The sequence below is a fragment of the Ciconia boyciana genome, chromosome 4 (assembly GCF_034638445.1).
Source record: "Ciconia boyciana chromosome 4, ASM3463844v1, whole genome shotgun sequence".
Lineage (NCBI taxonomy): Eukaryota > Metazoa > Chordata > Aves > Ciconiiformes > Ciconiidae > Ciconia > Ciconia boyciana.
In genome coordinates, this window is record NC_132937.1 from 20,086,766 (window position 1) to 20,112,159 (window position 25,394).

At 38.0% G+C, this 25,394-nt stretch overlaps 1 long non-coding RNA gene across 2 annotated transcripts; it reads left to right on the plus strand.

The window, feature by feature from the left end:
- The first annotated feature begins 1,753 nt into the window (after window positions 1–1,753).
- Window positions 1,754–22,616, plus strand: LOC140651490 (uncharacterized). 2 transcript variants are annotated; one of them, XR_012042400.1, is made up of 3 exons: window positions 1,754–1,811; window positions 20,289–20,376; window positions 22,154–22,616. It is a non-coding gene; the product is annotated as an uncharacterized lncRNA (long non-coding RNA). The 2 variants fall into 2 exon arrangements; XR_012042401.1 differs by lacking the exon at window positions 1,754–1,811 and adding an exon at window positions 11,379–11,478.
- Window positions 22,617–25,394: the final 2,778 nt, after the last annotated feature.

A 25,394-nucleotide genomic window follows, 5' to 3' on the forward strand; every position in this document is an offset into this window, starting at 1 on the left:
GGAAGTGTTAATGTCAGAAAAACAAGAACTTGTGACTGTCATAAGACATCACAAAATAATCACAGAGATTGCTTTCTATTTGAATGAATATTCATAAAAAAACCACTATTTGCATATCCCTAGTAATTATATTCTTCTAAAGTTAAATTTCCCCCAAAAGGCTTATTGGAGGGTGGAGGATAATTTCCTTATAGTATAAAATGTTATAGACTTAGGTTAGATAACTGCCCTAATTTTAGCTATCCATTGGTGGCTACAATTCCATGGAGAACTTGGTAATGAGTAAATTTGTTAATTCCTTCTACAAAACAGTCTCCATTTGCATTAAGCACTGATGTCTGGAATCCTTTTGCACTGAAAATATTATATCAATGCCATTATTAGCTACTAAGAGATGTAACCAACCAAATAAGCTAAAAATAATGTTTAGAATATGCTTCAAAAGGCAAAAAGAAAATATTACTGTCTCTGCCATGTGAGATTTGGAACTTTTGGGAAGCAATTCCTTAAAAACACAATAGAAAAAGAATATCTGAGGAAAAAAAAAACCCAACCAACTGTTATTATTTTGATTTTGAAAAAAATAGCAATATGAAAAAAGATATGCACTTTAGTTTCAATTCTCCTGAGAAAACCATTTGTCTTTTATTTTTCATGTCACTTCTAACTGAAGCTGATGCTTAGTAGCAGATGCTGTTTTCAATGTGAGGACAGAAAAAAAGAATTGTGAAAATCCATCCTCAATAAAGTAAAATAAAATTAAATTAAAAATTCATTACTTGCTTGTTTGATGTAACTTCATTACAGCTTTCACTTAGATGTCCACAAAGCTGTTTGCAATATCAATATCATGTAAAAATTCATTGGTTATTTGCACTATTTTTGAATGAAAATAAAGCATGAATGCCTGCAATATGTATGTTGGATATACAAGACACCAATATTTCTCACTTTATTTCAATATTAAAACTATGAAAATACTTCGAAAAGTGAAAAGGCCAGCAAGAAATCTGTTGTTATTATCAGAATTTTTCCTGCAATTTTCAAAAACTCTTTTTATTAATAGCATTATACTCCATGGGAATCACTAATAAAACTTCTATTTAACTTCAATATATTTTCCTTTGAAATAATTCTCCTAAATACCATCTTAATGTATTCTGTTTTCAGAAACAATGGAGCTTTTGTAAATGTGCTGTACAAACTCTTAGCAGAGATATCTTGCCCTGGAAGGTATGAAACCAGCATTTGAGTCATAGAGCTGGTCGTTCTGAGGTCAGCTCTGCCTTCTTTTTGCAAATTATCTGACCTTTATATTAATTTCTTCCCTTGCTCTCTTCTTTGATAGTGAATGCTCAGCTCTGTATTGCTTTTGTGATCTATGCCAAGGAAAAAGTTTGCTCCTGTGCTGTTAGGAACTAGTTTGTGTCTGTATTATTCCTAAAGGTCAGACTTAAGAATCATCACCAATGAGAACAATTGCTTTAGTGAGAATTGGAGACACTAAGTATGCAGTAGGGACAACCAAGGAAAAAAATGGGTGGAGAAAAGCAAACTGGTAAAGTGGGTACAAGAATTTCTAAAACTTATTTCTTGGGAATGTTGCAAGTTGATGATTTAATGTCATGTTTCACTATGTTCTCATGACTTCTCATCTTCCTGTTTTCAGAGGCAGCATTTGTTTTGTCAGTAAAATCCTTGATGCTTTGACTTTTGAGCTCTGAAACTAAGAAGTTTGGCAGTTGTGAATTCGTCATGTTATGCCTGATGACAATTCTCCAAAGAAATGCAGTAACTAATGCATTCTTAAGGTGAGAAACTTAATTTTATTTATTTATAAGTACAGGGTTCTATTATTATTATTTTACATTGAGGTTGTCTATTGGTTTTGAAGTAGCTTTTCTGTGATGTTAAAATTATTCAGGATAAAAGATTTCTAAAGCATCTAAGTTATATAAATATGTATGGAGGGATACAAGCTGTTTGTATGCACAATAGGATGGTAATAAAAGCAATCTGTAAGCTTCTTCCAATAGTGATCTCTTATAACCACCCACTTTTTAGTCATTTTGTAATAAAGTGATGGATGAAAATGTTTCAAAGCTGAAATACCAAATAGATCTGCTCAAATTGCATCTACAGATAGCAAAATAATGCTGGAAATATATAGATAATAAAGTGTCCATTCAATATCTCTAACCACTGATACCCTGAAAAAGCAGATTCTATAAGCTAATATGAGGTTGATATATCCCACAGCTAGTGATAGCTTTGTTTAAATTAGACTAGCGATCTAGACCTAAGTGGTCCCTTTCCCAGTTATAGGAAAAACTGGGATTTTCTAGTACATTCTCCACTGTTAAATCCTGAGCCAGATTCTTTAGCCTTAGCTATTGACCTGGAAATGTGGTCTAAGGAGCATCTGCAAGTTGTGTCAGACTAGATACGGATTTTTTGCAGCTTTGTGTAATCTCTTTTCCTGACAGGTATAAAAGGGTAATGCAGAATGATATCAAACACTACCATTTTGATTTGTTAATGTGTTCTACCAACCTTGCATTCACTTTAAGAGGTATAAATGGCCTCAAAGTCTCCAGGTGACTTCTGTTAACTTAGGCAGTCTTAACTTGGCATGGTACTTTAAGCACCATGGAAAGAAATATAATTATTTCTTTTTATCTATTATCATCATAATGTATGAGGCTGGAAAGAGATAGGTCTTCAGAGTTCCAAAGTTACGCTTCTGAATTGGGCCTAACAACTGTAATCAAAAATTTTCACTAGGTTTCTTATACTAATTAAAGGAGCTAAAGACACTGAGGAGGATTTACAAGAAGACATTCTGTTCCCAATGAGCTTTGTAAAACCTAGAAGCCTAAAATGGAATTCCTTCCTCACCCTGGTGTAACTTCTGTGGTGTGAGAATACCAGAATTACATCAGAATAAATCAGATGTTTGTAAGAAACAAATCAGTTCCTGTATGGTCATTTCTGACAACAGAAAACTCAACATGTTTTTACACAGTAACAGTAATTCTAAAAGATATAAATAGAAAAAAATATATCTTGAAATTGGAAAAAAAAAAAAACACCAAAGAAACAAACAAACAAAAAAAACAAAACCCAAAACCTACAAGAAAGCTCTGAAAATCAAAACTACAGAAGACTTTAAAAAAGTAGCCAACTTCATTTATATATACAAAGACTCTGGAGAGGATGTAATCAGTGCTACATCTTTTTAGTGGGCAGCTAGTGTAACCTGGTAGAATGACCTATAGGTCAGATCATATACTTTAGTATCAGAAAATGCCTACATTTGCCCATGGGAGATACAAACTTTTAGACAGAGTTTAAAGGTATAAAACAAACACTGTTTTAAGTTCTACAGTACACAACCATGGCTAAAATGTAATTAGTAAAAAATGCTAGGCAAGAGCATTGTGTGACCAGAACAATTCAATCAGAAAGTGCTGATTGAACACATATAACCACAATCAAAGCCTTTATTTAAATAGGGGTTACAGTCCTAATAAAACACAATGGGAAATAGGGGCAGAGGGCTTCTAGACAGGTAATGAAAGAAAAAATTAAACTCATCCAATTACATCTGGGGAAAAATCCATTACCTATAACAGTGAGAGGACAGCCCCAGGAAAATTCAGATGCAAAACTAATAATAAAGGCACAGTGTCCTTTCAACAGATTCTAAATGAGCTCTAATTTTCTTACATCCACCATTCCCAAAGTATATAAATTTCAACTAAGCAGAAAAAAAGTGACATGCTAGCACAATTGTTATTCCAAACAGGCACAGCTGCTTACTCACCTTAATTAGACCTAATCCCAAAAGGGAACCAATCTTTCCCTATTTTCTTTGATGAGCTCACCTGATTTACCTCAACTTTTCTTTTCTAATAGGTTTTGCCCTAACCTTTCAGCTATTGTTGTTTCAGAAATTCTAATGGGAACTGAAGAGCTGCAGCTCCCTTGTGCCAAACTGCTTTATCCTTTTTTTTTTTTAAAGCAAGTTTTTCCCAAATGTCAAAATCTTACTGAGGTGAAGAGGCATTTGGAGACATGATGGGATGGGGGGGAGAAGCTGAGAACAAAGAGGGGGAAAAAGCTGAACATCTTGTGTGATTTTTTAAATCTCATTTTCTAAGATTCTGGGTCAAATCAAGAGCTTGCCTCCAACAAAACTTCTAGGAAAGTGTGGATTGCAGAAAAGACTAAGGCTAGCAGGATCTGACCCCTGAGTGCTGTGGCAATGCACAATTTCTCAGTGTCTGTGTCAGTGAGTTATGGGAAGAGAGTTTCAATACCCACAGAGGTAAGTATAATATAGGGATCTGCTTATATCTTATTTTTGTGGACCTCCACAGCAAGTTAGGTAATTATATCTGGAGAATAAACCTTTCTCATTAGTGCTCTAGATAAGAAAGAGCATCCAGAGGAGCAGAGCAAGGTCCTGAACCCAGGGTCCTGAACCTTTCATCTTCAGTGTGTTCACTTTCCTAGCTTCATCTGTTCCCAAGTTTTTCCATCAAAAGTGGCAACAAAGACACACTCATTTTTCACAAGAGATGTCAGAGTTTATACTGTGGACACATTCACAAAGAATTGCACTACAAAGACTTTTTAGAACCACAACACAATTTAGAGAAAAAAAGTTTCCTTGTAACACAAATCAGTCTGTTACAATTATCATCAGGATAGTTTTCAACTCATTGTGTTTTGCTGTTTCAAAGGAAAGCTGCACTAGTGGATATAAACCCACTTGTATATATAGTCTCTTCACTAGCTATCAAAATGCACACTCAAAATGTATTTTAAAAAACAACTGCAGATTTTATTACTGCTCACATTTTTTTCCCTCCTCTGAGTTTAAACTTAAATTTGCTTTGTTTAATTTTGGGCATGTGAGGTCAGGTAATTTGGAACTGATGAAGCTACTCATGAATAAGAAATTAAAGGACCTAAAAGTATTTCCAGCAGCCCAGCCTATGTATATACACAGTGTCACCTTTGCCAAGATATCACTTCAGTGTTCCTGAATTCCCATTGACTCATAGCCGTTTGATTTCAGAGCAACTGCTTTGACTTAAAACAGTTATTGCAATTGAGAGATGAGTGTCGTGGTTTAACCCCAGTTGGCAACTAAGCACCACACAGCTGCTCCCTCACTCTCCCTGCACCGCAGTGGGATAGGGGAGAGAATCGGAAAAAAGTAAAACCTGTGGGTTGACATAAAGGCAGTTTAATAGGGCAGCAAAGGAAGATATAATAATAATAATAATAATAATATTAATAATAATAATAATAATAATAATAGAATATACAAAAGGAGTGATGCACAATGCAATTGCTCACCATCAACTGACCGATGCCCAGCCCAGCCTCGAGCAAGGATCGCTGCCCCCTGGCCCACTACCCCCAGTTTCTATACTGAGCACGATGTTATACAGTATGGAATAGCCCTTCAGTCAGTAGGGGTCAGCTGTCCCAGCTGTGTCCCGTCCCAGCTTCTGCCCCTGGCAGAGCATGGGAAGCTGAAAAGTCCTTGATTTAGTATAACCACTACTTAGCAACAACTAAAACATCAGTGAGTTATCAACTTTATTCTCATACTAAATCCAAAACACAGCACTATATTAGCTACTAGGAAGAAAATTAACCCTATCCCAGTTGAAACCAGGACAATGAGAAAAATAATAACATCTGAATTACCTCTTCTTCACCTGAATTTATATATAAGCAAACAAATACACCTACCTGTTTAATATACTTTCTAAAATATGCCTTACCTGTTCAATGTACATACAAGTTCATTACAAATGAAAAAATGTTGAAGCTTCCTTTTAAAAGATTTTTATTATGATGTAGCTCATGGAGCTTTTGCACAAATAGTTCAGGATAATGAACACCACTGAAAACATTTTCTAATGCAAAAATGCATTCATTTTGGGGGGGGGGTTATATACCAAGTACTTTTCTAGATACACATTTCTTTTATTTCTGAGTGATAAAGTATAAAGGGGGAAGAAGTAAGTGAAGAATAAAAGGGAAGAGAAAAGAAGGGAAGGGAAGAGAAGAACATGTTTATTTGCATTTAATAAAAATTCTAACAATTAGGAAATGTTAGAAATTGAAACACTTTTATTATTACAGAAAATAAACAAGTTTTTGACTACTATGCTCTGAGATTATACTAGTATTTGTACAAAATCCATCCTTAAGGACTGAAACAATTCCCTTGATCAATTTCCAGATAGTGTTCTTCAAAAACTCTGAAAGAAGAAAGCTATCTACTGTTATGTGTGTAGACAGAGAGGATCTTCAGTGCTCAATATATAGGTAAAAATTTGGTGTATTGTTTTCCTTTTCTTGTCACATATCTATAATTTGAAATGTGTATCTTATCTCCCAAACTTGTTTTTTATTATTTTCAAAAATGATGTCAGAAAAACAAAATGCCCCAGAGAAAAAAGGACTTTTTTTCTTATTCTTTTTTTTTTTTTCCCTTTTTTCCCCCTGAGATATCATATATCTCTTTCTGACTCTTCCCTTATGTCTCTCTCTGACTATTCCCAAGGGGACATTAAGACCTCAATCTTTGTGAGAAAGTGGCAAAAGGAAACTCTCCAGAAGAGAGTCAGCAAAAGTGACAAGAATTCACTTGTGCATTGCAACTTTAGTGAAGTACTGACTCTGCAAATCAAAAATTTGTACCTGAATATTCACATTGCATAAACTTCACTTTGTCTTCTTTGATGGTCCAGGCATTTATATTGACTGCTCTGGTATGGCCTGGTTCCTTCACTTCTTTAAATCCTCTTGTCAGTGCAGAAGCACACCTTAAGAACTCTCTCCTCTGCAGGAGAGGAGGTGAAGTCCAGCCTTTAAAAAATATCTGAGGAATAGAGTTGTATAAAAAGCCATTGACTTGTAAGGGAAAACATCCTTCTTGATAATAAAAGGCTGAGATAAGAGATCATGCTATACAGTCTAATGACTGATACAAGGGGAATATTATCATTACTGTAATTAATTATTCATTTATCACATGGAAAACTGAAAACAAGGGACAGGAATAGAAAGTGGGATCCACAAGTGGAGTCACAAACAATGATTCCCAGGAGTTAATTCTGGAACTGAAATACCTACATCCACTTCATCAAGGTGCATCAGCATGGTACCATGACCAGTTAGTTAATCAGAAGGTGCTCAGCTGTGCAGCCATTACACCTTTGGTGGTTTGAAGCTGTATCTCTGCTCCACTTTGCACTGCATTGTGGACACAATGCTACCCCAGAGCTGTCCAGTGGCACATGTTATCTCAGGCAGGCCTGCAGTGAGATGAAGCAAAAACTTTTCATTTCTTTTTATTTTTTTTTCATTAGGAGCACTTTGCATACAACTGTGCTTTCCATCTCCCCAGTACAGGTGGTTCTGGCAGACCAGCAAGCATATTTAGGTTTTGTAAATCTAGTTTTCTGTTCCCCAGTTCTCATTTAGATGGGGCTTCCACAAGACACAGAGGTAGAGTCAAGCACCTGAGAATGAAATGCCAGAGAGTGAGACTCAATATGAATTTCTGCTATCAGCATTAGGACACTTAGTTGGAAGAAGGGTAAACTTGAGCTCTAGGCAATGTATGACTTCTACATGAAATAATCTTTACAAGAGGGAAGAGAAGCCAAGAAAGAGCCGTACTCACTGAGCAAAGAATTACAGTTTGAGGCTTTGGAGCTTTTGTGAGTCTTCCTCTTTCTCTCTTGTCGGTCCAACAAATTTTAATTCTTTTATGTTCAGAAGAAGAAGAACCATGAGCTCCCCTTATTAAATGGCCATCACCATAGTGATTAAAGTGCTTTATTTAGGGGTGAGAAATGTGGACTTGAATCCACTCCAAAGGAGGAAGGAACTGTACACAGGTCTCCTGGGAGCTATTAAATAATAAATAAATCTCCTTCTTCTCTGGCCAGGATCTGTCCAGTCTGACTTTGAGAAGAGACATTTTGAGAAGTTTTACTGTGTGAAAATCACACTGCTGGCTGCTGCCCCCACAGCCAAGCATGCATCTCCATCCAGGTGCCCTGTGGTACATCACAGACTGGGAGAGAAAAAGCTGTAATGATGGGAATATAGTGATGGCTGTTTGGGTTTTAACTGAAATAGATGCTGTCTGTCTGGGGCTTCAGTGCAGTGTTCCTGGAGGTGACAGTGAATACCTGAACAAAGTACCTATTGATTTAACACAGCAACTTCCTACCTAACAGAAAAAATTAGGACACCTTCTTCATATAGGAAAGTATTTAAGCACAAGCTTCATTTTAATTTAATTTTAGGCATGTTTAATATGTTCCTGAATAAGGGCCACTTAGGTAATTGTGTGGCATAATTGCAACAGCCTACTTTAAAAGCTCTGTGTAGCACCACAGAAATGTAATTCCCAGTGTTTGTTTAAGGAGGTGATCTATAGCTTAATGTTAGTATAATTGTCATTTGATGTAGCAGTTGCTAAGATTGTAACATGTCTACTGAACAGTGTTTAAAAAAAAAAAGATAAATAAATACATAAAATAGCATAGTTTAAATTTCTCTTAAATTACCACTCCCCCCCCTCTATGCATAATGCATCAAATGTATTTAGCACCAGTGAACCGGATAACACTTTTTAAGATGACTCACTGTCTTCATGTTGGAGTCACATTCCCTTGCGGAGAATAAAATGTGTTACCCTTGGGAGCAAAGAGATTTGAAGAAAAAAAAAATCTGGGGGAATAGCTTCACATCCATTATTTGAGATGGTTCTGTAAAATTCAAAGAGCTTGTGACAAAGACATAGATTATTGTTGTTATTATTGTTATTATTTAAGAAAATGGCCTCTAGCCAGCTTAACAAACCATCTTGCAGCTTGCATTACTTATAACATTTTGCACTGTAAATTTCTTTTTGTTTCTAAAATATGTATGTTTTGAGGGCTTATAATTAACCTTATTCCATCATTTATATTTTGATGCATTCATGTGCAACTGAAATAAAAAAACCATATTGATGCAACTAATTAAATAAAAGTAAAATCGTATAAAGTTTCATTATAACTGTAATTGATTTGTCAACTGAGTAATATAGCTAGATATATTACTCTGTTGACAACTTAAGTTAAAATGATAATGACACTTAGCCTGATCCTTTTTTTTTATTGCATTCCTTCCAGATAATTTCTCATTTCTTACAAAAATAGAATTCAACTTTTCTTTTTGGTGCCTCATAAGTCTGTGGATTAAAATTCATATATTAAAGTCCTTCACCATTTCTGTTTCTTTTAACTGAAGTAGAATAATTTAAGTAGTTAATCGGCTTTTGCCAAAGTTAATTTGATAGTTGTGATAGAATGCAGTCAAAATATATCTACTGTCCGTAGGTGCAATAACATTTAGATAAGTAGGTAATTAAACCACCTAGAATCTAGAGGCCTTCACACTCTCCTTCATCAACAAGGAACTTGTCTTGGAAAATGAATGCCCTTGGCTTGGGACTAATTCTGTATAAGACAATATATTTTCCTTCAAGAAGAAGGGTGCAGCTTTAGGGAGGCAAGAAAAAGCTGCCCAAGGATGACCTGTGATGATAAGTGGTGAGTGATGAGTGAGCAAGAGGTAAAAGAGGAACAGTTATTCAGTGTTTCTCATAATACAGGAACTTGAGGGCAAAAAAAAAAAAGGTAATGTTCAAAACTTGAAAGGATACCATGATGGGTTGCCCTTGGCTGGCTGCCAGGTACCCACCAAGCCACTCTCTCAGTCCTGCTCCTCAGCAGAACAAGGGGAGAAAACAAGATTAAAAACTCATGGGTTGAGATAAAAGCAGTTTAATGAAAGAAAGTAAAGGCCACATGTGGAAACAAAAAAAAAAAAACAGGTTTATTCTCTAATTCCCATCAGCAGGTGATGTCCAGCTGCTTCCTGGGAAGTAGGGCCTCAGTATGTGTAGTGGTTGCTTTGGAAGACAAACGCCTTAATAATGAATGCTTCTCCCACTCCCCCCTGACCCATCCTCTTCCTTTCTCTTAGCTTTTATTGAAGAGTATAACATCATATGGTAGAGAATATCCCTTTGGTCAGTTTGGGTCAGCTGTCCCAGCTATGTTCCCTCCCAATCTCTTGCCCACCCCCAGCCTACTGGCCTTTGGGGGAACAGGGGTTGGAGAGACAATCTTGATGCTGTGCAGGCACAATTTAAATGTTGTGATGTGAACAGTGCTATAGGCTTCAGCCATTTTGCCTTGTTCAGTTGCAGTTCATTGCAATCATAATTAAAGATTAAGCATAGTTTTTATTTTATAATGTCTTAAGTGAAATATTTCTCCTCTTTTTTTCTTTTTATTTAAAGAAAAATATTTCTAAATCTGTATATCCTTCTAAATATAAGTTGTTCCAAAACTTAAGGCATTTTGAAAATATTCAAGCAAGATGTTTTGATTTGGAAGCGGGGGATGTCTTTCGCTTTCTCTTTTTTTATTTTTCTCTGTCCAAACTAAAAGCATTTGAAGTTCTTCAAATGGCTTTATTTTGCATCTACACTGAAAAGAACAGTGGGTGAAAAATACTGTCTAGGTCCCAAAGATACCAAAGTCCAAGGTCATACATCTCCTGATACTTCAAAATCCACAGAACAGAAGCTATAAACAAACTTTATTCTTCTGAAGCCAAGTAGTGTGTACCTCAGTGTTGAGAAATGTGTAGAATACAATGCAACTGTACAATACAGTTGTTCACAGTTCACAGACAACAAAGGCACGTTATAGCCCCCAGCTATTTAGTACTGGCTCCAAAGCACAGAACTGCTCATATGTTTAATTCTGGAGACCATCTCAATTGAAGTACCAGTGTGCTGGCCATGACGACAAACATTACACTTACAGTCAAGCATCATGCCCTGAGGGCTGAAAGTTTTAGCCAAACCATGAATAAGGTCTTATGTAACAGCGAAATAGTTCTCTGTTAAAATATCTTTTAATCTAAGACAGGTACATTTTATTGAACACTGAAATCCTTAAAATCATGCTCTAGATAAAGGACAGGGAGATAAGATAACACCATATTCTCATTGGTTTGCGATCCACACAGTGTTAATCTACTAGCAGTCCTCGTGGGCACACCATCTATTGAAATTGAGCTCAAGTCCTTCAAAATTAAAAACATGTGTTTCTATTGTTATAGCTAAAACACCACTGTCAGCAGATGAAGGTCAGCAGTCATGTCATGACCTTTTTAAAGCATTCCAACAACTAGACAAATTTTTAGCTGATGTTTTTACACACTTATGAGACAAGAAAATTCAGAAGTTTGTGCTGTGATGTTTTTTTTTCCACAGATCATGTTATCTACATATCATTCCCATGACACCTGGGCTTTCAAGCTCTCCAGGAGCTTCCACATGTTAATGGCACTTCATAGTGCAACTAGTCACAGGTAACTGCTCCAGGGTCTGTTTTCAGACTCACTCTTGCAGAGACTAGACTCGTTCACTCTTGTCCAGCTGAGGGCAAGTGCAGAATACCATCAGGTATTCTTGCAAAGCTATAACCAGATAACACTTTCCAAGTACCTGAATCTAGACACCACATGGTATGACTGCCTTCCTATTAATTTAATCAGTTTGTACACCACATCATGGATCCTCCTGTTAAATACCATGCTGTATACCTACCCATTGTTTGCTTTTTAATTAGCTAATTACTGTGTTCATACGTTAAAGAGGACTCAAGTCCCAGCTGTTTGGGGGCTTGTCAAGATGCATATTTTTAAGTACTATATTTATATAATTCCAGGACTACACAGTGTCCAACATACAATATCATAGGTGACATTCATAGACCTTTTTTATTCTTTCAATGGACTGCAAACATCCTGTTCATTAGTCTACTATCTAGCTGCATATCAGTCATACTTCTAATCTTTTTGTTACTTTTATTGCACAGAAACCATAAGGATTCTCAGGTTTGCATAGCATTGCTTTAACATACACATAGCACTTAAATCAGTTTGCAGTGATGTGTCTCTTCTTGCCACACACGAGATACAGAAAGTGCATCTGATTCAACAATAAATTGCTATGTCTTGTTCTTTTTCCAAGGGATGTTAAAAAGAGTGGAATATAAATGATTCAGCTTCTCAGCATGGTAGTACAAGTATTTCATGTTTTTTAGTTTTAGTTTGCACTAAAAACATGCACAACTTTGCACAAGTTGTCCAAGTGCTCTCTGTCCTATTTATCTGACGCTAAAACTGAGGTACAGTGTAGATAAAAAACTACTATATTTACCATAGAGATTGTGGGTCAGACTCTCACATGAACCACATTAGTGATGAAAACAAACAAATACAATTTAATTACCTGCAATCAATAGAACAAATTCTATATGCTGAATGCAAGCTGTGAAAAATAGCAAATTAAAGCTCTGGCACTGCCTGCAAGCATAAAAGCACAAAGATTCTATAAGTAAAATATGATTGTAAAGCAACAAAGTAACTGCAAAAACCAACCAGATCAGCTCTTCCTTTAGGAGCATTTTTTTTCTAAATTACCTAAGTAACACAGCTTCATACGTCATATTTTCATAAATCATATAAGCATTTAGGATCCCAGTGGGATCTAGACTCCAAAGTACCTATGTGATTTATGTGTGTATACAGAAGTCATTTAGGTGCTTTGGAAAAGGATACTTCTAGATTTTTCTCATTTCCAACTTAAAAAGAGGAGGAAGTGCCACATATTTTTGCAGGATTTTTCAGTGCCCAAATAAGACTTCGGGATTTTCTGCTATAGGTGTCCTTTGATAAGTAATCTTGTCACTTGGTTAAGAAAAATTTTAAGCCAAAAAGACCACCTAACCTCTTTTGGAAAAAAAAAAAAAAAAATGCAGGGCTGCAGTGCAGGGCTGTCACAATGATTTTTATATACAATCAATTCACAATGAGGCTAGACTTTGTACTTTCTTTATGTCATTGATTTGGGTTTTGTTTTTTTTTTTTTTGTCTGTCTTTGTGCATATATGTATTCATGCTTTTTTATTGTCATTTTAAGTCTTCAAAGTAATTTCATGGACCATCTTTTAATTGCTTATAGGCAATCAGAGAAAGAGGGGCTATAAACTGAGAAATGGTGTTAAGAAATATTCTGTTATTTTTCTTTTTAAATAGAACTAATAGCATATCTTTGCCTTTCAGATGTGTTTGGAATATAAAGATTATGGTATAAGAAAAAAAATAATTGTTCTAGCAATAGGTGATATAAGTGCAGTGACATTGGTCTTTTTTTGTAAAAAAAGAAAAATATTACTTTTACTGTTTGTGGAGTAGCTGTGGATAGCCACTCACAGGTTTATAAATGGAGAATGAAAATCTGAGATTTGGGTACATTTGGTCTTATTTGTTCCTACTCTCCCTGCCAGAGCAAGTGTCCACCCAGGTTCAAGCCTGAAAGGTACTATTTTAATGCTATATTTACAAAAAGAATTAGAAGGGGTGAAAACAGTGAAAACAAGTAACAAAAGTGTAAGCAGGTGCAAGCTGTGTTATTTCTATTTTAAAATATATCTTCTAGCAGTGTGGTATAGCAAGCACCATCTTAAACTTCCATGGTCAGATGCCGAGTCCCTTCCCTTTGCCGCAGATCTGGAATAGATACTTGATGACTACATTTTTTTTCTTGTTTTACACCACTGTGCCTGATATCATAACCTGGACCCTTGACATTCACCAAGTCTCCCCTAGCCCAAATGTAATTTGCACCACCAGTTAATTCATTATTCAGCCTCAGACCTTGAGTCTCCTTCCCCAAAAAGTCAACAACACAATACCAGAAAGTGTCAGTGTTAGAAAAGGTATTTTGCTGTATAATAGGGAACATAATTTCCTTCTCCAACAGATTTCCAATCTAAATAGTCTCTTATTTAGAATCCTGCATGCAGTGGTAAGTGACGTTTTGGTACCCAGCTAGAAATGAGCAATAACATTCAAATGAAAATTGGAAGCTGAAGATCTAATCATTAACAACAGATGGTTCAACTCGAATCTGATAAACAAGTTGTTGGTCCCGTCACCCCCCCTTCTCCCTGCCCATTTCTTTTCCTTTCGCTTGCATATGTTTGTGTGTATGCAAGTTGTTTTACCACAGTCAAATCAACAGGGGAAAGAGAACTTCCAAAACCAAAAGGTAAAACTCATGGTAAATCTGGAACACATTCAGATGGAAGTGGAAATCACTTGAGCATCAGATGCTGAGGAGTTTGGGATTTAATTCAGGCAGTTCAGCTAGCACAGTGGCAGCTTTCTTAGGCTCTGGATTGCCTTCTGCATTGGTCCATGTCCCAGTATTCTCAATGTACAACCTGCTCCACTAAAAAATCCAAATATGAGAGACTCTGCTCCACTCTTGGATGCTTATGTGCAGAACACAGTGAAAGGCAGTTGGAGACCTACAAGCACATCTAATCACAGAACTTGGCCCATCATGGCTGGATTTCATCCCAGTTTTACAATAGCTCCTTCTTTCTTTTTCTCTGTTCACCGAAAAGAGAGTCTTTGCCTTTGTGCACAATCACACGTTCAACAGAAAGGGGAACATGGAACACAAAACTGGAATATTATCAAAAGCAATAAGTGAAGGAAACATATGGATAAAATACAGAGGTATGCAATTGCCCCATTTAACATCCTGCTTAGTACTTGTCATTGCATAAGTTCAAAAGCTGTGCAAAGGCTTTTTGGTCAGATAAACATTGTTATTTTGCTCTGTATGGAAGTAGTTTGCTCAAGCCAAAGCTTAGTTAAAAGTAATTTTATTTTGAATACTCCTTAAGAACCCCGGTGGCATAATTGTCAAAATGCTGCAAGTTTAAGGAATAAGTAGCACAGAAGAGCATTCAGTGAATCATATGGTCCCACATCTCTGGTATTACAGACCTGGAACCACACTGCTGAATGTATTGGGTGGGATATATCCAGACTGTGACTCAAAGGGGACTACAGCAGCTCCATTGAGTTTCTCCAGATTACCCAAACTAACTTTTGAAGGAAACTCAGCAGTACAGTAGGAAGAGTAAGTGAGTCTAAATCATTAAGAGCTGGGACTAGGGACGTGCAGGTCTGTAAATTCTGGGTCACAGAGAGGCCATAATATCCATCAGTTAGGGATTGTAACAGCACTCATATTCCATCTAACCAAAGGTCCACCTGCCCCATTATCATGAGCAACCATGTAGTCTCACAAACAGTCATCCTGGTACAACTTAGGGAAAGGGGGGGAGGAAACTGGGAGTTGCTTAAAGTAATCTGTCACCAAGAAATAAGCCTCACACTACAGCCCTGTCTGAGATGAACTCCATACAAGGAATATATATGTACAGCTTCTGGAAATTATCAATTAAAGGACTTACTGGAGCATTAGCCCAGTGTTGTGAGGAGAAATGTGGTGAAAAGGTCCTTAAACACCATGGCATTGAAGAACATTGGGTTTCTGAGACTAGCAGTAGCTTTCTTTTGTTTCTAGACTGGAAAATAATTTCTTCAGAAGAAATGATGTAATAAACACAGTTTTCCTTCCTATAGTATGGCCCCACATTCTTTTGAACATGGAAGGAATAATCACACCAAATCAAATGAGTTTTGAAGTTTGATCCAAAATATTTATGTTCCAAGCAATGAATTATTTTCAGTAGTTGCCAACTCATGACAGATTCAATCTACATCTGTAAACACCAGAACATTTTACATTCTGATACAATTTTCCTGAATTTACCATAGAAACAAGATTTCTGTGTGTGCGCATGTTAATCCCAGTGTAAAATATCCCCAAATCAATCGATTAATCGATTAACAAATTAAGTGCTAAATAATGTATGGGACTGTGAACATTTCCTGACAAGATGCTGAGAATAAAATATGTGTCTACAATTCTTTTGTAAAATAGTCAGCCAACAAAGCATTGCAGTGTTTTCTTTAGGAGTTTACATAAATGCCTGGAAAACAAATGGAACAGTGTGTTCAAACAATATTTTATCATTCATATAAGCCAAGCAGAAATGGTCATTACACTGAAAAATGAATAAAATTCTTTTTCTTTCAAATTAAATTTTAATGTAGCAGAACTTTACATGATCCCAGGAACATAAATAAATACAAGGCGACAACTAAATATTTTCCACAGCTAATTATGCCATTAATACTGAACATAGTGTAAAGTACTCATGAAATAATGTTGCTAAATACTAAAAAAAGGAAGGCAAAGCAAGAGTTGTGCAAACACTGAAGATTTCATATAGTGAAGTTTGTCTTATGCAAGAGCTGTATTGTATTTATTTTAATTCCTAATCATTATTTTCTTTTATGCTGACATAATAATATAACTAATTTGTGGGCCGTCTGTTACCATAGTTTTGAATCCCTTTATATATATATTAAATCATTGGGGCTTAGTCATTTAAAGTTGTTTTCAGGTTGAAGTGTCAATCTATATGTTTGCACATCACGAAGTGTCTTACGGTGAATGAAAGCTAACAAAATGGCTTGTTTTCTCCTCATCATAATGCTATGAAAAGGGGACTATCATACTCATTTTGCAAAAGCAAAGTGAGGCATGAGATAGATAGTAAACTGTCACACTAGTCTGTGGATGTTTGTGTGGTTAAATCAGAACTTGAACTCTGCCCTCCCATGGGCCAAGCTAACAGCTTATTTTCCCCCGACCATTTCCCTACTTCATTTATAAGCAAATGTACCGTATATCTACAGCACATGCAATGCCACTCAGCCTTGATGTGATCAACATGTTATAAACAACAGTCTAGTTTGGAGTGTTTAGGGCTGTTAGGATAATGATTTTTCATGGCTACTCTACTTCCCAGTGGAGGTGTGTTTTCCTAGATTTGCTTTAATGCAAGTGCTTTTTGCAAACAGAGACACTGGAGAGGTTTGCAAAAATGTAAGCCCTTTTAACAGTTCATTGGGAAGCAAAGAAGGATCCCTTGCTAACCAGACTGACTGTAACTGTTCAGCTGAACAATCTTGTCACTCCTATAGTCGCTTTTAATATTTGATGACTGGTCATGTATGGCATGCCTCATCACACCATCTCTGGAGGCAGTGCATTGGGAAATTTTAAGAGATGCCACTCTGCTGGAAGGATACTGTTGCTGATTTAATGGTGAGGCTATGTTTCTAGGTTCTTATTTCACATCTCAGGATTATTAAATTACTGGCTACTATTGAAAATTAAAAGAAAATAAGAATATGTATAAGTTTGTGCCATGCAAGGCTCAAAGGGCCACTGTACTTTGTGACTGACCTGTGGTCACATATCTACAAATGTGGAACAAAAAATCATTAAATAGAGATGAGAGATTTCTCATTAAAAAGAGAAAGTAGGATGTTATTCCCCCACATCCATGTACATAATTCCACTTGATCAGTGGCTAGACTGAAACCTTGCTACATTCACCAGGGACTCTCCCACACACTTTAAAACCAAAATATCTTCTCTATTATTTCACTCAAATTGCAAAATTTTTCACAAAATAGCAAGACCGTCCTTCCAGTCTATGGCAGAGGGAGTACCACATCTGTTAAACTGGGTGGAGATAGGAGTTAAAAACCCCAGTGAACTAACCTAAGGCCAGAAAGCCAAGGGAGTAGAAAAACAAGAAAAGATGAATGTGGGTATCTGCTAGCTCTGAGCTTCTGCCAGCCTTCTGAGACACTTCTGAGGAGTTTTGAAGGCAAACTGAAAGAAAAGGTGCATGGCACCCATCAGGACATCAAGGAAAATGACTTTGTGTTAGAATTTTGCAAAAATCAGTGTGTTCTTATAGGAATTTCTGTATCTGTATTTGAGTTTGGTTTTGTGCCAAAAATTTAAACTCAGATTAGCAGAAGTCAGTAAACCTGGTGACAGGAGCAGGTACTTATTGAAGTTGATGGCTCCTGGTTTAAGGGTATATTATTAGTGATTTAACAGCTCTCAACACTTTCCATGCTTCTCTATACTCTTTAAATGGTGTGGGAATGAAGGAGGAAAAAACAGCCCAGGAAAGAAAGAAACATTTTGGTTTAGCCTTTGACAGTGAAAGCAATGATTTGTAGCCATGGGCTCAAAAGCACACAGATAATAGCTCAGCCATTTAGACTAATCTGAAGTTAGCCATTTCGTACAAAATGTCCCACCCCTTTGTAACTGATGCTCCTGAATTTCAAATTCTTTCCTTTATTGAATAATGAAAAACCTGGTCTTCAGCTAACCTTGGTAAAAAATTTCTTTTTGAAAGCAATAAATACTTAGTTAAGTTCTAAAATGTTAATAGTTGTGCAAATAGTTACTGCTGTCTAAATGAGTGACCATTTAATGAATCACTTCCACCAAAAAGGTCAGTGTAGCAAGTCCCATGTGCATCATGTTATTACAACTTACCAGCAAATGACCACATTAATATTAACTGACAGATTGCAGACTTTTATGTTTAAGTACAGTGGGTTTCTGGAAAGTGCACTTCTGGGAGGTGTTAGAAAACTTTCTGCCAGCATATCATCCTGTAAATTGTGCTGTTTTCAGGTCATTACTTGTTCAACATGTGGACGTCTAGTTATGGAGATTTCTGAACGAGAAGTATGTTAATGAATAAAGCACACTTGACCTCTCACCTTCAAAATCTTGTCTCAAAACAAGCTGGTATTCTTAATTCCTCTTGTTTCAGGGGTCTGAGACATGTCACAGACAGGTGTTCCTATCAGGAAACCCCATGACATCTCTGAAATAGCTAATTGTGTGCACTAAGGTCAGAGACTGTTTAAGACAGAGGCAACAGCACACTTTCGTGTCTCTGATGATGCTGGTGCTTGTAGTCCCTGTGATAAGGGTGATTGCGTTAAGGTGAATTTCTGAATTAAACATGTTGTATCAAGCTTGTACTGAGGACCTGTCATGTCACCATGGCACAGAATTCCCACACTGAGGGCAGACACTCCCTCATGTTCACCTTCTGAAATGACACGGTGAGCTGCATTTCCAAGTCAGCTATGGAATATTGAGCCCTTCTTACTAATAGTGAACCACTTACACAAAAGCCTCATCTATCCTAATAAGGACCGGATTAAGGATATGCTTAGACATAACTAAACAAGGGCCAGGGCACAGTCTTGAGCTCTGTCCTTCAGAGGAGGAATCAGGAGCGTCCTTGACTTTGCACACTGTAGGAGCCTGAGCATTGCTCCTGTTCCTATCCCATCATGCGGCTGCGAGTGTGTCACAGCAGCACTACTCATCAGAAAGAAAGGGTAAGAATGAATTCAGCTCCTTCCACATGGGAAGATTCCTCCTCACCCAAGGTCTCTTGATGTCACCTCTCCTTCAGTCTTTTCATTTTGTCTACTCTCACCAGCCTACTTAGAGCTCTCGTCCTTCAGACCTGTAAGAGATCCAAGTTCAGGACAGGAAAATCAGGCACACATACACCCTGGGTCAATGGTCTTGTAGATCTTTGAGAAAGGTAATTTGTTCCTGATCACTCATAAGCCATTTTTACCTCCTCAGAAATTTAGTGAATATCACAAAGATGCTGGAAAAGTGATCAGGAAGTTAAACCCTTGTAGTCTTTTAAAGAAAAGACCACCAACCTCTCACCACCTTTTCAGAGAGTGTAGAGAGGAAGAATGTTATTAAAAAAATCCCTACTTGCTAGTGTCCTTTTAAATTATGTAAAGGCAATTTCTTGTAATATTGTCACTGAACAAATAATCAGTTGGTTGAGGAAGATTTGTGTCTGTAATTATTTATTCATTTTAATGTTTGTTATTAAGCCCTCCTCTTGCTGCTTGCACCCATTATATGATGAAAGATCAATACGAAGAAGATGAGGAAGTGCAGAAATTACGGTTAATTATCGGGGAGTGAGGAGGAGGAGAGCAGCCCTGGTACAAATGGCTGTGAGAGCTACAGCCAGTGCTCTCGTCTTTTGCTGATATTAGCCTTTCTTTTACAGCGGGGGGGGGGGGTGCATGTGTGTGTTTGTTGCTCTTGGTTTTTTTTCAATCAGGACAGTGGAGTGAACACTTGACATGAGTTTTATCATGCTTTTCTAATCCACTCTGCAGCTGGGATTGAATTTGGAGAAGCAGTGGTGCCAAGTCGATAGAAAGAGCCTGCAGTTGAGAAACAAGTTTTTTTCCCCAGTTTAGCAAGTGACTTACTATGTAACTTGTTTCACATCTTTCTTCTTTTATTTCTACAGGTGTAAAACAGCAAGACCCACTCCTACTTCTTCTTTAGTGTTTTGTAATTTAAAGGTGAAAAGTAATGTATCTTTACTATAATCACAGGTATGTATTTGCATCTACATATCTCTGTTCATTTATGTATATATATACACATACAGAAATACATATATAAAACATCATTATTTTATAGATTAGATTAAATTGTGTCATTGCTACCCAGGACATAAGACTAACAGACATAAAAATCCTGGAGATGCATTACCATTATTTGCATTTATGCAGCTGTGGAGAGGTAAAATACATACCAGCTGCTGCTTCTAGGATAGCATGATATCTGTTAAAAGTGATTTTTCTCCAGCAAAATTTTTGTTTGTTATCTGACATAATAGCAAATACTTGGTAATTAGTCTGGGGTAATATCACCTGGTATTAGGATCCCCACTTTAATTTTTTAATTGGGATTGCAGTGAGTGTATTTCATGTATAATACCAAAATTGGGTGTCACAGGCTGCAATGCAATAGACTGCTCAGACAAGTCCTAAATGGACAACACAAGTATTCATCTGTGAGCACCTGTGTATCATAACAAATCTGGTGAGTGCAAGGGCTACCCAAGTGGGAGAAAGTAGGTCGATGTTCAAGATTTTATATAGATCTCAAGGGTCTCTGTCTAAATGCTTGCAAAATCCATCATATAGCTTCAGGCCAGCCCTGAAACTTACCTTTAGTGAAAATCTCCCACACCCTAGATACTGGTACATACAGATGACAGGTAACTATGGTAAATATCTCTAAGAGTCACTTTCTGTTAATGCGGGGCCAGTAACTCTATTAAAATGACAAAAATAATAATGCCTCTGAAATCATCCTCTTTCATGCTGCATGCCTGCAAAACCTTTGCCAGAGCCACCTTCTTTTCTGTTTTCCATCTGGCTTCCTGTCATGGTTGAGGAAAAAAATAGTTCACAAAATAACACATTTTCGCTGCTTTTTTTTTTTTTTTTAAGACTTTACAAAGAATATATAATAATAATTAAAAAATCCTTAATTGCAGTATACCCATATAAGTTTTTCTGCTCATCCAGATTCTGATCTGAAGAAAGATATTCCTTTCAGTATCACTTATTTCAGATATTCCTTTCAGTATCACTTATTTCAGCCATTCACTTCCTTGAGTTATTAACTTACAGGAATGCTGAATTTCACAATGAGAAGAAAGCCACTTTTAATAATATCAATTACTTTATGGTATCATTTGCACTGTGTTCAGCATGATATTTTTGCTGCCTCTGACAGCAGGTGAGACTGAAAGTGCCTACAAATGCATATCTGGAGCAGTAGTTTTCTGTCTAGTCTGTACAATTGTGTACCATAGAGCAAGGCAGCAATTTATGCATATAGCTATACACCTAATACTTAACTGTTTCATTCTTGTTAGACATCCTATTTGACTTAGGTAAATCTGATACTTCTGTTTACAGAAGTATACTTTTGTAAACAGTAAAAAATACTGTTTACAGTAAAAAATACTGTTTACAATATTAAGGCTTTAACAACAGTAGCAGAAACCTTGAATATTTTCAGAATGGATAAATCCATCTCATTTTCTTTACTAAATGCTGTCTGGCAAGCAGTGTTATAGAATTTAGCAGCATAAGACACAAAATGGTTGGAAACAAATCTGAAACTCCGGAGATCACTCACAGAATTAAGTGCATTTCAACATGTAGGTAGTTGTCAGAAGTGGCCCATACACCTCATTCAAGTAGAAATATTGCATGATTATTTTTTCCCTGCATACATATTTGAATAAAATAGAAAAGAAGTTTGCCTTTTAAAAAGTTTATGTTAGATTTTAGTTTTTTTCTTACTTCACAGAATTGAGTTCCTGTTACAAAAACAGACGTCAGAAGAAATACATTTCTTGGCAAAGTTAAGAGCTACAGAGAAGAGCAAGGCATTGTTCTTCATTTTACTATGCACTTACCCTTGAAACTTACTGCTTAAATCATCTCAGCTACGCAGAAACCTTTAGCAATAAAATAAAAACTGTATTAAGTACTAAATTTTACACATAACTGGTATTTCTGATTGACAGAGAGTTTATGGAAGTTGTCAACTTCCGAGTCCAACTTATATGAAGGCAATCATAATCTGAGGGCATATGAATTGATCTAGTCAGAAATAGTGCAAATAAAATTAACAAATTTATTAATTTTTTTTCCCCGGCTGAAGCTCTATTTGCTGTTTTCCATACTCTTGGCAACGGATTAATAGAAAGCTGAATACAGAAGTTTAGTCTCTCCATTAAGTAGAAAGTTCCTGCTGGGATTTGAGGAAAAGACTGGCATAGAAATAGGTAACCATTTAGCTTCTGGGCTGCTTGGCCTCTGTAGCTCAAAAGAAGCACAGGGCCAGAGGTTATGTATTATTCATTTTTCAATTGGACTCAGTGGAGAAATTTGAGAGTTTACTACATAAATATGTTACATTTAAGTACATCACGCATTTCCATAAAATTCACTGGGGCTCAGATTCATCATTTCCTCCCAGTTCAACAAAATACTTTAAAATATTCCAGGACGATGAGGCAGACGAACTATTCCATAAGCAGATGGGAGAAGCCTCACGATCACTAGTCCTTCTTCTTGTGGGGGACTTCAACCTACCGGATGTCTGCTGGAAATACAATTCAGCAGAGAGGAAACAGTCTAGGAGGTTCCTGGAGTGTGTGGAAGACAATAACTTCCTGACACAGCTGGTGAGTGAGCCAACTAGGGAAGGTGCCCCGCTGGAACTCTGGTTCACGAACAGAGAAGGAATTGTGAGTGATGTGATGGTTGGAGGCCATCTTGGGCAGAGTGATCATAAAATGATAGAGTTTTTGATTTTTGGAGAAGCGGCGAAGGGGGTCAGCAGAACTGCCACCTTGGACTTCCGGAGGGCAGACTTTGGCCTGTTTAGGAGACTGGTCGACAGAGTCCCCTGGGAGGCAGCCCTAATGGGCAAAGGAGTCCAGGAAGGCTGGACATTCTTTAAGGAGGAAGTCCTAAAGGCACAAGAGCAGGCTGTCCCCAGGTGCCGAAAGACGAGCCGGCAAGGAAGAAGACCGGCCTGGCTGAATAGAGAGCTCTGGCTAGAACTCAGGAAAAAGAGGAGAGCCTACGACCTCTGGAAGAAGGGGAAGGCAACTCAGGAGGACTACAAAGGTGTAGCAAGGCTGTGCAGGGAGAAAATTAGAAGGGCCAAAGCTGAGCTAGAGCTCAATCTGGCTGCTGCCGTAAAAGACAACAAAAAATACTTCTTCAAATACATTAGCAGCCAAAGGAGAGCTAAGGAGAATCTCCAGCCTCTAGTAGACAGGGGAGGGAACACAGTGACCAAGGATGAGGAAAAGGCTGAGGTACTTAATGCCTTCTTTGCCTCAGTCTTTAATAGTAGGGCCAGTTGTTCTCTGGGTACCCAGCCCCCCGAGTCAGAAGATAGGGACGGGGACCAGAATGGAGCCCCCATAGTCCAGGGGGAAATGGTTAGTGACCTGCTGCACCACTTAGACATTCACAAGTCTATGGGGCCTGATGAGATCCACCCGAGAGTACTGAAGGAACTGGCAGAAGTGCTCACCAAGCCCCTTTCCATCATTTACCAGCAGTCCTGGCTAACTGGGGAGGTCCCAGTTGACTGGAGATTAGCAAATGTGACACCCATCTACAAGAAGGGCCGGAAGGAGGACCCGGGGAACTACAGGCCTGTCAGCCTGACCTCAGTACCGGGAAAGCTGATGGAGCAGATCATCTTAAGTGCCCTCACATGGCATGTAGAGGATAACCAAGGGATCAAGCCCAGCCAGCATGGGTTTAGGAAAGGCAGGTCCTGCTTGACCAACCTGATCTCCTTCTACAACAAGGTGACCCGCCTAATGGATGAGGGAAAGGCTGTGGATGTTGTCTACCTAGACTTCAAGTAAAGCCTTTGACACGGTTTCCCACAGCATTCTCCTGGAGAAACTGGCTGCTCATGGCTTGGATTGGTGTACTCTTCGCTGGGTAAAGAACTGGCTGGATGGCCGGGCCTAAAGAGTGGTGGTGAATGGAGTTTACTCCAGTTGGCGGCCGGTCACAAGTGGTGTCCCCCAGGGCTCTGTGCTGGGGCCAGTCCTGTTTAATATCTTTATCAATGATCTGGATGAAGGGATTGAGTGCACCCCCAGTAAGTTTGCAGACGACACCAAGTTGTGCGGGAGTGTCGATCTGCTTGAGGGGAGGAAGGTTCTACAGAGGGACCTGGACAGGCTGGATCGATGGGCAGAGGTCAATTGTAAGAGGTTCAACAAGGCTAAGTGCAAGGTCCTGCACTTGGGCCACAGCAACCCCATGCAACGCTACAGGCTTGGGGAAGAGTGGCTGGAAAGCTGCCAGGCAGAGAAGGACCTGGGGGTGTTGGTTGACAGCTGCCTGAATATGAGCCAGCAGTGTGCCCAGGTGGCCGAGAAAGCCAATGGCATCCTGGCTTGTATCAGGAATAGTGTGTCCAGCAGGACTAGGGAAGTGATTTTCCCCCTGTACTCGGCACTAGTGAGGCTGCACCTTGAATACTGTGTTCAGTTTTGGGCCCCTGTGACGGTGTGCTTCCCCCACCCCCGACCTTTATCTCCTGCAACCCTGCTTAGGTGATAACCACCAGTGGTGATTGTAATGGATGCATCTGGTCAGGATGGCTGCATCAGCTCAAAGTGCATTCAGGAGACAGATAACAACACAATAGCCTAGGGCTATTGTGCAATGCACCCACCGAAGAAACTAAAACCTGTGGTTGGCATGCAAATATGACTATGGGTCAATCATCTTATCCCCCATAAATAGTGAGCAGCCCAAGAGCCCTTTGTGCTCTCCTGCACAGCATTGGGCTGCACGCCAGGATCTCCCCTTGAGCAGGGACGCCTCTCAAGGTTACTCCTCGAGGTTGAGAGATTCCTTGCCACAACAGATCCTTGGTAAGTGACTAATAGCATGCTAAACTTTGAAATCTTAGCTAAGTGATATAAAGGATTGATTGCACATATATAATCCTTTAGATATAAACTGTTAACCAAGTCTGGGACTAGGACTGGATCTAGCCG